The following is a 12,777-nucleotide window of genomic DNA, read 5'->3' on the forward strand; positions in this document are numbered from 1 at the left end:
TGATTCTGCTGCACAATCCTGTGCTATCACACTGATTAATCACAAAGCTACAGGCTCACTTAGTATTGCTTCTATAACTCCCGTTCAGCTGCAGAGATGCAGCGCCCTCTGGGTCTTCTCTTTACCGGACCCAACGATGTCTGTAACTCACCTCGCTCTATCACTGCTGTGCTATCGGCCTCGGGCTCAGCAGTCCATCTTCCAAAGTTTCATTATACGACAGTTCACACGGCTTTACAAGAGATGGCCCTCAGTGAGGCTGACATCTTTAATGCTCCTCTCCTTCCTTTATTTAGTTTGCTTTTGTTTTCTTCTGTAAAACAGAAAGGAATGGAAATAAACTGAAAGTAAAAGGGACGTTTGTATGTGCAGAAAGAGTTCCCAGCCTGCGTTACACTTTCTGTCTTAATGTCCATATTCAATATGTATATTTTGAACCCCTTTACGTTGAGCCACAATAGCTGCTTGATGCTGAACTGCCTCCACTGATATTTTGTTCCATCAGAGGAATAAATAATTATTTATTATATAATTAGAAAATTATTGAATTTTGGGTGAGAGTTTACCAACAGAGACCTCACATCAACTCTGTTTCTGTCTCTTGGCCTATTAATTACATTCCCTTTAGAAACCTGTTAGTTAATGGAAGGGCAAATTATTTAGAGTCTCCTAGCTCTTATCAGTTAATCTTATTAAATCTGTCCTAACTGCAGTCCATTACAGTTAGAGCTGGAGAGACACAGAGGGAGACACACTGCATCGTAATTCAGTCCAGCACATTCCTGCAATAACCAGAGACGGCGAGTGTAAGACTCGGGTTAAAACTCGGATTTCTCAAAATCCTGACTACTCCTGATATGAAAGTTCAAAGTTGTATGACTCTGTTAGTGCCCAACAGGAAAGAGCACAATCCTTCAAAGATGACATGCTGTTTGGGCATCTGAAACCTTTTCATTTGTTCTTTTTTCACGTTGTGTTTGCCGTCCTCCCGGAGGTTGTTGTGATTGAAGTGTACAAACCGTGGCAGAACTGTTGCACTTTTCTTTCCTTCGGCGATGTCGAACTAATTCAAGAAGACATGCAGCAGCAGGCACCCACGGTTTGACCAGCACACGCACTTATTAAATGTTGTTTTCCAAAAATCTTCTTCACATTTTTTAAGTCATTCTGACTGAATGTCCCGGTGACTCTCGGTGGAAGATATTCACCCGTGGGGTGAAGCTTTTCCTTGTGACATTTCACACTGTGGGTGTGTGACAATGTGTCTCTTTCAGTGTGTATGTGTAAAAAAACGACATGTCGGTCGTATGAAACCAGAATGTGTTCACAGCTATCGTCCTACAAGGTCAATGCTAACACACATACACACACTCCATCTGTCACTGTGGTCACACACCCTCATGGACGCACATTTATTCAATCCATCACGCTCACCATCACGATCTATCTCCTCAGTAATCACACACCACATCATTCATACACACACACACACACACACACACACACACACACACACACGGCTTTTGTCCGCCGTTCATCGTTGTTTCTGATGTTGTCGGTTTGTTCAACGAATGTTTTACAATGTTTTTGTCTTTTTTTCTGTTTTTGTGTGCTTTTCCTGCCATGTACAGTATGTAGCTTTTACACACACACACACACACACACACACAGAGTGCTGCCACTGTGGTTCCATCTATCTTTGTCGGAGCAGACCTCCGGCCAGCAGTTGACACCTGACTGCTAACAAAGGAGAGAGAAGGAAATCCCCTCTGAACCCGACAGAAAATGTTTCTGAATGTTTATCACAAACTGCAAAAAAATAACATGCATAGCAGCCATGACGTCTTCAACTGGTTTGTGGACTGCCGTTTCGAAGCCTCGAGTTTGGCAATTTGGTCGTCACTATCTTGGTTTTTTGATACCGATCTTGAAGATTGTTGAATGGAGGGTGGAGCTGGGGGAGGATGACGCGGAGCAAATGAGATATTGTACAGGTCATGTGCACACACACACATACACACACACACACAATCTTTTACTATTACATACACGTGCTTGTGACACAGACACACAAGCATGTGTGTGTAATATTTCCATTTGTTTGTAGGAGAAAGAAAAAGGTAAATTTATTTAATACGAGTTGGAAAAACTAAATCAAGACAGTGTCAGCTTCGTAAGGTGTGTGTGTCTGTGTCTGTGTGTCTGTGTGTGTGTGTGTGTGTGTGTGAGTGAGTGAGTGAGACAGGGAGATTTACAGCGGCTCTGTATATGCAATAGTATATGTAAGGGATAATGTGGGAAGTTATGCCTCATGCATGTGTGTGTATCTGTGTGTAGATATGTGGAAATGTCTCTGTGTATGGATGGTTATGGTGGAGTGTGTGTCACGTACAGCTGTGTTAATATTACAGCTATTAATCACACTCAGCAGTCCAGAGTTCTTTGTCGTCATCTCTCTCTCTCTCTCTCTCTCTCTCTCTCTCACTCACTTTATTTCTCTAGTTTTTTTCAGAGGCCACCACAAGCTTTACACACTTCCACACGCTCTGTGTGTTTGTACTAAATATAGAATAATGTGGAAGAGCCGGCCAATCAACCACAGGCCAATCAGCTCTCACCCTGATAACGGGATACAATTACAGTTCAATTAAGATACGTGGTGTTAAAGTTTCCCTGTCCAAGCTAGGGTTGGATGTTGTTGGTGTTTTTTTCCGATACTGGTGCTAAAACGATTTTTTTTAAACTGGGCCTGAACCGAAAAACTAGTGTCTTAGAAATACAGCGTCCTGTACAGCAGGAACATAGTATTGCAAGTTTCTCGTAAAGCCTTGGTTAAAATGGCACGTGACACTGTGGCGCGGGCCTCCGTCAATTGCACGCACGCTAGGAGCATTGACGGAGACCTTTACGCTCAACGCATTATTCATTGCTTGCAGTATTCTCCGAAACACCAGAGGGCATACAGACAAACTAATCTGAGAATAAGCAAGAAGTAGTAGAGACGAAGAGAGCGGAAGTAAAGGAAAGCAGGCTGGCTGGCAACAGTAGTAAACACATCCATGTTAAACACTGACTAGTCTATATATCGACAACGTTCCACTTCCGGGATTGCTCCGTTGCCGCTGGAAATTCCGCCAGATATCCCTCTTTTCGGCCGGAGTTCCGTCCCCTCCCTCTGTCTCTGTGTTGGCGTTCTAACCTCTGGTGGATTTGTGAGGACTATGGTTAACTGCTCCTCAGATCTCTGCAGGGTAAATCCAGACAGCTAGCTAGACTATCTGTCCAATCTGAGTTTTCTGTTGCACGACTAAAACTACTTTTGAACGTACACATGTTCCACCAAAACCAGTTCCTTCCTGAGATTATTTAGCAGAGGCACCGTGGCTCTGTCCGGAGCTTAGCACCACCCAAGATGATTGTGATTGGTAAGAAATGCCAATTAACCACAGCACATTTTTCTCCCATCCAGGAATGCTGTGTGGAGACTAAACACCGACTTACTGCCGAAAAATTGCATTCATCTACTCTCATCATTAACGTGACTGTCCTTTATCTCCAAGTCAGAATTACTGTCTGCTCTCGATGTTAAGAACACTCTTTCCATGAGGCCATTTTTTTATTAGCTTTGACTCTCTCATCTCTCTGTTTTTCCACCTTCCAGCAAAATGCCTCTTCTTTTCCCAGTGTGGTGTCTCTTTCTGAACACATTTAAGGCTGTTTGACTCCCTGTGGTCTGTACGTGAGGAATCACACAGATGTTTCTACAGACGGAACATGTAGCGCACGCCGAGTTACAGAAATTCACAGGTGGAGCCTTTGCGCTGGACACGGCAGGTGGTGATGTCATTTTATGGCTGCGCCGGGAAAACCATGCCAACCATAAACCTAGTGTAAGGAGGCAGGTTGTGTGTGGGGGGTCAAACAAACAGGACTTTCACCCAGGAGACCGGGGTTCATGTCACGTTTGAAAAGAAAAGGAAACATAGAGGTTTTTTAACTTTACTGAACAAATACGTCACATTCAGCAATAACATGACCTCTGCTCATGTTTATGTTTGTGTGAGAGACACGGTGAAGTAGATTAGGTTTTGGGCTCTGGTCGGGCTTCAGCTGTAAATGTCAGAACTCTAATGGTCTTGACACGTACGGAGGCTACGCTGCAGATTGTTAATTTGCTTTACAATACAGTTTTATTCATGTCATCCCCTGTGTTTTACAGCTGGGGGTCGGCTTCACCAATTTTCCCTCTCAAATGAAAATCCAACCAAAATGAAAATCCTTTTATTCTAAAAGCTACTTTACCGGTTTAACTAAATTGGGGGAGAATTTCAAGTGGAAAATCTGAAACCCTGCCTCATTACGGACGAGCAAAGGACAATGGTAACGCAAGGTTAATGTAAGGTTACCCTCTGACGTGTGATTAATGTAAAACAGGTCCATGGGAAGACACCGAGTCATTTGAATCTTGTTAAAAAGCTGTCACATTCTGTGTGAGTGTATCACGGCAATATTATAGCTGTTTATTGGGTAGTAATTTCTTAATTCCCAATGCATTAGTGTCTAAGGTTGACAATCTTTGACATTGGTCCAGTATTAAGTGAGATCGCTGCAGTCAGCAGCGGAGAAACAAGCTACAATGTAAGTTAATTGTTCCCATTTGTTGTTGATTTTTTTTTTACCAGCCTTTTAGTCCACATTCAGACAAAACTGTATGAAAAACATTATCACGGAGAGATTGGGACAGTGTAAAAGGCCTCCCACTCCTTCACAAGAGCAATATCCCTAGATGGAAAGATGTGCCTCTCTTTTGTAGTGTGATATGTTTTTGAGATTGCTTGAGGTTTTCCTTCAAAGTAGAGCTTCCATTTTCTAAATGAAAAAAAAGTCCCTTATGCCTGCGAACAATGACCAGGGGTTCTGTCAAAATTCCCTAATAAGCTACATCTACATTGCTACAATTTTGTTTTAAAAAGGATTATCTTCTGCTACGTTTCCCCCTCTCATTCCCCCTGCTCTGGCGTTTCCCCCTCTCATTCCCCCCGCTCTGGCGTTTCCCCCTCTCATTCGCCCCGCTCTGGCGTTTCCCCCTCTCATTCCCCCTGCTCTGGCGTTTCCCCCTCTCATTCCCCCTGCTCTGGTGTTTCCGAGCCCCTAAACCGGAGACATTTGGAAACTCTTCTGACCCGTTTTGGTTCTGAATCTGCGGGGTTGTGTTTCAGTCTCAACGTCTCCAAACGGAGACCTTTGGCAACACCGACACTGACGCCAACGTTTCTCCTCCTGATTGGGTCTTATCGGTCACAACGTCTCGTTCTCTGAGACTAAAGCTACTAACGTTACCATGGTAACTACCAGCAGTGGGCGGAGTCTCCACGCTGCCTCCTGTTTATGTCCAGTATACCAGATGTTGATGAGATATGAGGTTTGGGCGTGTTAGTTTAAACAGAGATTAGTTCTTCTAATGGAGATAAAAACTCTTGGTGCACCGAGATCACTTTGGCATCAAAACTTAAACGCTTTAAAACCAAAACGTAGCGCTGGAGATGGAGCCTTAGTTTGTAGACTATCTCCGGAGAAGTTTCAGGATTTATCTTGACAAACAAACAAGGGCAAATCATTCACAACCTTTACTTAATGTAGGGAGTAACATAAGTTTACCCAACACCTTTGCAAAAATGGGACCTACAAGACAAGACAAAGTGTAAGAATTAAGGTAAAACCAACTAAAGTTGAAGAAATGGAAGCAAAAAAGGCATCAGGGGTCTCCATGTCAAACTAGAGACCCTTTTACATGCACTGCTAACCTGAACTTATCTAGACATTACCCAGAGAAGCAGTGACTGTACGGCACCTTATCAAAGTGCTTTGCAGTCAGTGTTGTAACGGCTCTGCTGCACATCATTGCTCTTTGGCTGAAGGACGCCGTGATGTGACTGAGGAAGAGGGTGAAAAGGATAAAAGAGAGAAGATATGCATAAGAACGCTTGATCCTGACCCTAAACAAACCTGGAACAATCATTCAATCACAAGACAAAGAAAAGATAATTCCTGCTGGAGAAAGCGAGTGAAAGTTTATTCTTCCTTCCTGAATAACTGAACAAACAATAATTTTTACAAGACTTAACATCTTTGTCAGAAACAACATTCTGATGTTACGCTTTGGCTACAATGAACGTGTAACATATGCGGACTGTTGGCGGAGCGCATGTGCCGCAGAACATATCTTTTAACTGTCTCCACCTGCAGCGCCACACAGCGTAGGATTGTGTGAGTCACAGGCGAGACAGAGAGATTTTGCTTTGGGATTGTTGTTGTTTCTTCAGTTTTTGGAGCCGGCACAGCTGTTATCAGAGGACGCAGGGGAGGGGAACAAGAAATAAAACCAGATAGGGGTGCACGATCTATCGACTCAATATCGTTTTTGCAATATCACATTGTGCAATATCAATATTAAAAATGTCCCGAAGAGTATGCGTTATTTCCGTTTCTTTTGTGGAGAGATGCGAGCCTGCATATTTCATTGGCCAGTCGTCCTGTCACACGTGCACACTTGGACAGCGTGAGTGAAGAGGGAGAGAGAGACAGTGAGAGAAGCGAGAAGCGTAAGGACAGAAAGCGAGAGGGCGAACTGTGAAGCGATTGTGTGGAGCGAAAGGAAAGAAGAGACGGAAAAGTAAGTGTGTGGCTCAGGGAGACGACGAAATTATGGAGATTGAAGAGGAAGCGTTTGTAGACAAAAATAATGCCTCCTTGCCAGCGTGGAAGTACTTTGGCTTTAAGCCAACAGACGTTGTGGTACAGTGCGTAAGAGGCAATACATACCGAGTGAGGCATCTCACTTCTGTTCCATCTTTTTTGGGAGTCGCACATGCGCAGTAACTAGGTAAGGACTACTAGCCAGTCAGAAGCAGAGTATGAGGGCGTGTCCTGACAGTACCTAGGTAAGGACTACTAGCCAGTCAGAAGCAGAGTATGAGGGCGTGTCCTGACAGTACCTAGGTAAGGACTACTAGCCAGTCAGAAGCAGAGTATGAGGGCGTGCCCTGACAGTACCTAGGTAAGGACTACTAGCCAGTCAGAAGCAGAGTATGAGGGCGTGCCCTGACAGTACCTAGGTAAGGACTACTAGCCAGTCAGAAGCAGAGTATGAGGGCGTGTCCTGACAGTACCTAGGTAAGGACTACTAGCCAGTCAGAAGCAGAGTATGAGGGCGTGCCCTGACAGTACCTAGGTAAGGACTACTAGCCAGTCAGAAGCAGAGTATGAGGGCGTGCCCTGACAGTACCTAGGTAAGGACTACTAGCCAGTCAGAAGCAGAGTATGAGGGCGTGCCATGCTAGCAGCTAGGCGAGCATTATAACGTGTGTTCCAAAGTGACCACGTTTGTCTCTGAAGTAAAGGCTGGACTACAATAGAGCTGTTTGGAGCAGTTTGTGAACAGTGTTTTCTGTTGGAGATGGTAAGTCCCTTTGGGGTGGACTTTGGGCTTTTTCACTTTGTAAACCTATAACATGCACAAAAAAAGATATATAACACAATAAAGGAAATGGAGAAGGCCAAAAAGCATAATGAGCACTTTAAATAAACTCTTGTGTTGTACAAAAACCTGTTGTTGTGATATTCTATTAATCTATTTTGATGTGTTTTCCCATAACTGTTTTTATATATGTTTAAGAATATCAATATCTAGCAACCCTACTTCCAGATACCTGAGGTTTTGCGATTCGGGTCAACACGAAACACAGGGAAGTAAAAACTGCTTTGTGTTTGTCTTTTGTAACGTGGAAACATTTTGACTTGTGAAAGGAGAAAACACTTTGACAGAACCAAGAATAAAACTACATAGATACTCCAAAAGAAACAACACAATAACAGATAGTGACTAGAAATAGATATCATCATGTTTCCCTGCCTGTGGCTCTGAAATTCCCTCTCGCATCTCTCCTGATCTCTCTACATGAGACGGTGGGGGGGTACGCAAATCATCCTGAATTCTGTTTGAAGCATGACGTCAGTGGGGGGACGACGGCGGGGAACATCACAGCAGGAGTGCAGGGCTGAAAATATTTGGAAACTGTGGAGAGAAAAGGCTGGGACTAAGAAGAAAGGAAGAAAGTATGAGCTAAAGTCAATGAACTAAATCTGCTTGTTTGAGACTGTTACGACCGGCTCACAGGCCACAACAAGAGAGGGACTTCGTTCTCCACCCCTGCTCCACCTAGCCTATGCAATAAGAAGCTACTCTTCTTATCTCTGTGTCTTATTCGGTTGCATGTTTTCATACAAAAAGGATCTTTACACACATTATCAGAGCTGAATATTTGAAGACGGCAGTGTTATATTTTATGTAGTCTTCGTTTAGGTGTCTTCAGTGATCATTTACATTTAAAAGGGTTGTTAATCTGGTTCTTCAAGTTACAGTATTTCACAATTGCTAAGACACATTTCTTGAAACCTTCACCCATATTCTCAAAACTTTAAACACAAAACCCAGTTTTTAAACTACATTCACAAAACCCCTGACTCTTCTGGCAAAATCAAACACTTGCCTCAAAACCATCTGATCTGTGCTCAAAAATGCTTTCAAAACATGAACACAGCCAGTCAATATATAAACACTCATCAGCATTCATTAGACACTACATCAAAAAATTGAGAACACAGCGTCCAGGGCATGTAGTTACAGAGAAAAAATGTTTATTGCATATAGAAAATTATTTTGCCATAAATAAAAGTCACTAATTCACAACTCAGTACAGCAAATATATTGCATACTGTAAGTACTGCAAGTAATACAGTATTGAATTTCTGTATTTTCAGCATGAAAATAAAGTAAGCCCAAAGAACAAAGACAACTCTAAATGAAAAGCGTATTACACAAAATATTGTGCAATTGCAAAATCAAAGTCAATGAGAGACTCATTCTGCCTCAGCATCCCGTCTTTGTGCTGGGTCCGGTCAGAGGACTTCGTCCACATCACATGCAGTGTTGTCCCTTCCTAGGCAATGGGGGAAGAACCCTCTAGTGTGCCGGATCCAGCCTTGACAACACTCCACACCAATTCCATTGCCTGTAAAAGATTTACCCTTCTATATGGGTTACGGTCATAGACCTTCCATCGCCACATAGAGAAGAACTCTTCTATTGGGTTGAGGAAAGGGCTGTATGGTGGAAGGCAAACATTCACAAATCGCTGGTTGATGTTGAACCACTCACGTATTCGGACATCACGGTGAAAGCTGACATTGTCCCAAACCACAACGTAGACAGGATGCACTGCCTGCTGATGATCCTGCTGCTCACGTTCAAACAAAACATCCCGAAGACCACCCAGAAATGTAAGAAGATGGTCAGTGTTATATGGCCCCAGGGTTGCATGACGGTGGAGAACCCCCCCATTGCTTATGGCTGCACATAGGCTGACATTGCCACCACGCTGGCCAGGGACTTCCACAATGGCACGTTGGCCAATTACGTCCCAGCCTCTCCTTCTCCTCTTCGCCAGATTGAACCCTGCTTCATCTACAAAAATATATTCATGGGGCCTTTCCATGGAATCCATTTCAAACACCCTCTATATATAAAAGAGATAAATAGTTTAGTAAGTGTTACAGAAAGACATACTTCTGCAAAAGTGTATGTATATGCACTCCTGATTTACATACACTACAATATAGTGCAGTTACAGTAACAGTATAGGACAATAACTGTAGGCTAGAAACTTGTACTGTAAGCATCGGTGCTGAAAGTGTACACTTACTTGCACATACTGGTATAGTAGATCTTTGACCCTTTCTGAATTGCGCTCAAAGGGTACTCTGTACACTTGCTTCATGCGTACCCTGTTGCGATGGAGGACACGGGCAATGGTAGAAAGGCTGACACTGTTGATTCCTTCAAAGTTTACATTGTCTTCTACAACTTTTTGCTGTATTTCACGCAGTCAGATGGCATTGTTTTGACGGACCATATCAACAATGAGAACCTCTTCTGTTGGGAGAACAAAGGAGTCCTTCACCCTCATTTGGTAGTCTTGCAATTCTACAAAAGGGAAAATGCTCTTACAAATGTATACATACAGAAACAATAGTAATGGACATCACATTCATATGTAAAATGTATTGTAAATCTTTTTTTCTTTTTTCCCCAGTCCCCTTTCTATTGACAAACTGATGTACTATATCAAATATATACAGTAAACTTTCAGTCACACAAATTAGAAAAACAATACATTTACGTGTTCTCTTCTCTGAATGTCCTGATTATGGTGGCCACAGAGAATCTGGTCAAATTGGGTTGTAGTCTTTGTCCTGCTTCCCTCATTGTCATTCCATGAACAAGAACATGGTCTATCACAGTTGCCCGAATTTGATCTGAAATTACTATTCTTGGTCTTGCTCTTCGTTGTCCTTGTACTCTTCCTCCTCGTCCACCACCTCTTACACAAACTCTTCCTCCTCTTCCTCCTCTGCCTCTCGCATTGTTTCCATCCATTGTGGTATCAACATTCAACATACCTGGGCCACCTGTGTACTCTGAACTGGCTTATATTCTAGACAACTGATTTGATCACATCATTAGAAACAAGTGTGAACAATTTTGAGTTGTGTGTAAACGATGACAGCTGTGTTGTAGTTGTGTTTAACTTTTGCTACATGTATTTACCATTTTGCAACACAGTGCAAAATGTGTTTTAGTGAGTGAGAATGTGTTTAGAGTTTTGCAAAAAGAGTGGATGAGATTTGCAAACAGTGTCTTAACTACCTGAACTTGTTTTGACAAATGGGGTTAGGCCACTGAGCATTGGGTTCAGAGAATGGGGTTTAGTGTTTTAGCAATTGTGAAATACTGTAATTGTAGCACACCACTTTATTCAAATCAGGGATGCACCGAATACAGGATTGGGCTTTGGATTCGGCTGAATATTGGGCTTTTTGATGGGGTTGGGTTTCTGCTGAACCTTAGAATTTTCCCAGCGAACCGAACCCTACGCTTGCACTCCGCGCGCTACACTGGTCGACGTAATGACGGCGCCGTTGATTACAGGAAGGTGTTTATGTAGGTGGAGCTTTCAATGCAGTAGGCTGTGAGAAAGTGAAAATGGAACTGGTGAGCAGAAAAAGTGTAGTTTGGCAGAACTTTCAGTCAAAAGAAGGCCATTCAAGTCCAGGTACATGTTCAATTTACAATGCTGATTAGTCTGGTGGTGGCGAGGACCCTAAACTATACACAACATCACCGCTGTTACAACATCTGGTATAAAACATCTGAAAGAATACGAGTTGTACATGAAGGAATCTACAGACAGCAGCCAGAATGCAGCAACTTCAGGTACGGCAAAGGAAGGACAGTCACTGTTTACTTCATTAATGAGTTTACTGTGTTCATGACTGAGGATGGGACGAGGATTCAGCAGAATCTCAACCAGTGGATTCGGTATTCGGCCGAACCCCAACAAAATTCGGTGCATCCTTAATTCAAATAAAACTTAATTTTCCACAAAACAGCGGCCAGTGAAAATCCTGAGTGGCTAGTAGCTTTTGGAAAACCACTAGCCACAGTGGCTGGTGAGCATAAAAGTTAATGGCAAGCATTGGATGCAACACATTTCCTCTATAGAAAAGCCTCTATAGATGGCCATGTCGATTGGTCGGCCCTCAACTTTAATCCATAGACTTTACATAAAGATGGACGACATGACAGCTACCCAAAAGTGACGCCAAAACTAATCGATTGGAACCAGAGACAAGTTCACATATCTCTGCAATTAAAATCAATGAACATCTGTTTCCCTGGAAGTGATTGTTGTGTTAGCAGGATGTCGGGGCGTTTCGGTACATTAGGTAATAAACCCGCCCCATCCATGTCAGTGGCACACCACACATGGACCAGACCAAACTAAATCAAAGTACACGTCAAATAAATTGGTGCAAGATGGTTTCTGTCATTGTAGGAAGTTCTGATCGCGCCGATGTTTGTTCAGACTTTGGGTTTCCATAGTGAGTTTGTCTATCTGTCTGTGTGTGTAGTATTAGGACAGACAGACGGGCAGGCAGGCAGACAGACAGACAGACAGACAGGCAGGCTGACAGACAGAGAGACGGACAGACAGACAGACAGAGAGAGAGAGAGAGACCCTGGGCATGAACAAAATAACTGCAAACTGAGTATCTTTAAGTGAGTATGATTATGAAAACAATGCATATTGCAGCACATGATTGAATAGCTAATATGTTTGCCAAACACACTCCTGCATTATTCAGGAGGCAAATCCTGAACAGCGCAAAAACACACACACACACACACACACACACACACAGAACGAGTTACAGTCTACAGGCATGAATAAAACAGTATCCAGAGATATTCATACGCTCACTACAAATACACATAAAGCACACACAGGATAAAGGATCGTTGTTTCCATGATCCTGTTTAAATAGATGTAAAATAAAAAACTATAACATTTAGAGCATGCATTCTTTCTGCAGCTTCTGTCTTTCGCCTCATTAAGTTGTACGATCGCGGTGATGTCATCATGTTACGTGACATCCGGTGCAAAACCGCATGACACCATTTATATTGCAGGTAAAAGTATGAAAACACCTTTACACTCTGCTCATGAAAATGAGCATATCACAAAAACTAAAACATGTTCAGAGTTCAAAGAACTTCTGGAGTGTTAGGAGATACTTTGTTGATGTTACATTTAGAAATCTTTTGGAGTAACATGTCTGGTTTCTTTAGAAAAATGTCTGATTTTTCAATTTTAATTT

At 42.7% G+C, this 12,777-nt stretch overlaps 1 protein-coding gene across 1 annotated transcript in view; it reads right to left on the reverse strand.

Annotated features, from left to right (window-relative positions):
- Nucleotides 1–12,777, reverse strand: part of LOC118495300 (nuclear factor 7, brain-like) — a 1,057,410-nt gene that overhangs the window by 531,763 nt on the left and 512,870 nt on the right. The window lies entirely within an intron of this gene.

This window comes from Sander lucioperca, chromosome 6, assembly GCF_008315115.2.
Source record: "Sander lucioperca isolate FBNREF2018 chromosome 6, SLUC_FBN_1.2, whole genome shotgun sequence".
Lineage (NCBI taxonomy): Eukaryota > Metazoa > Chordata > Actinopteri > Perciformes > Percidae > Sander > Sander lucioperca.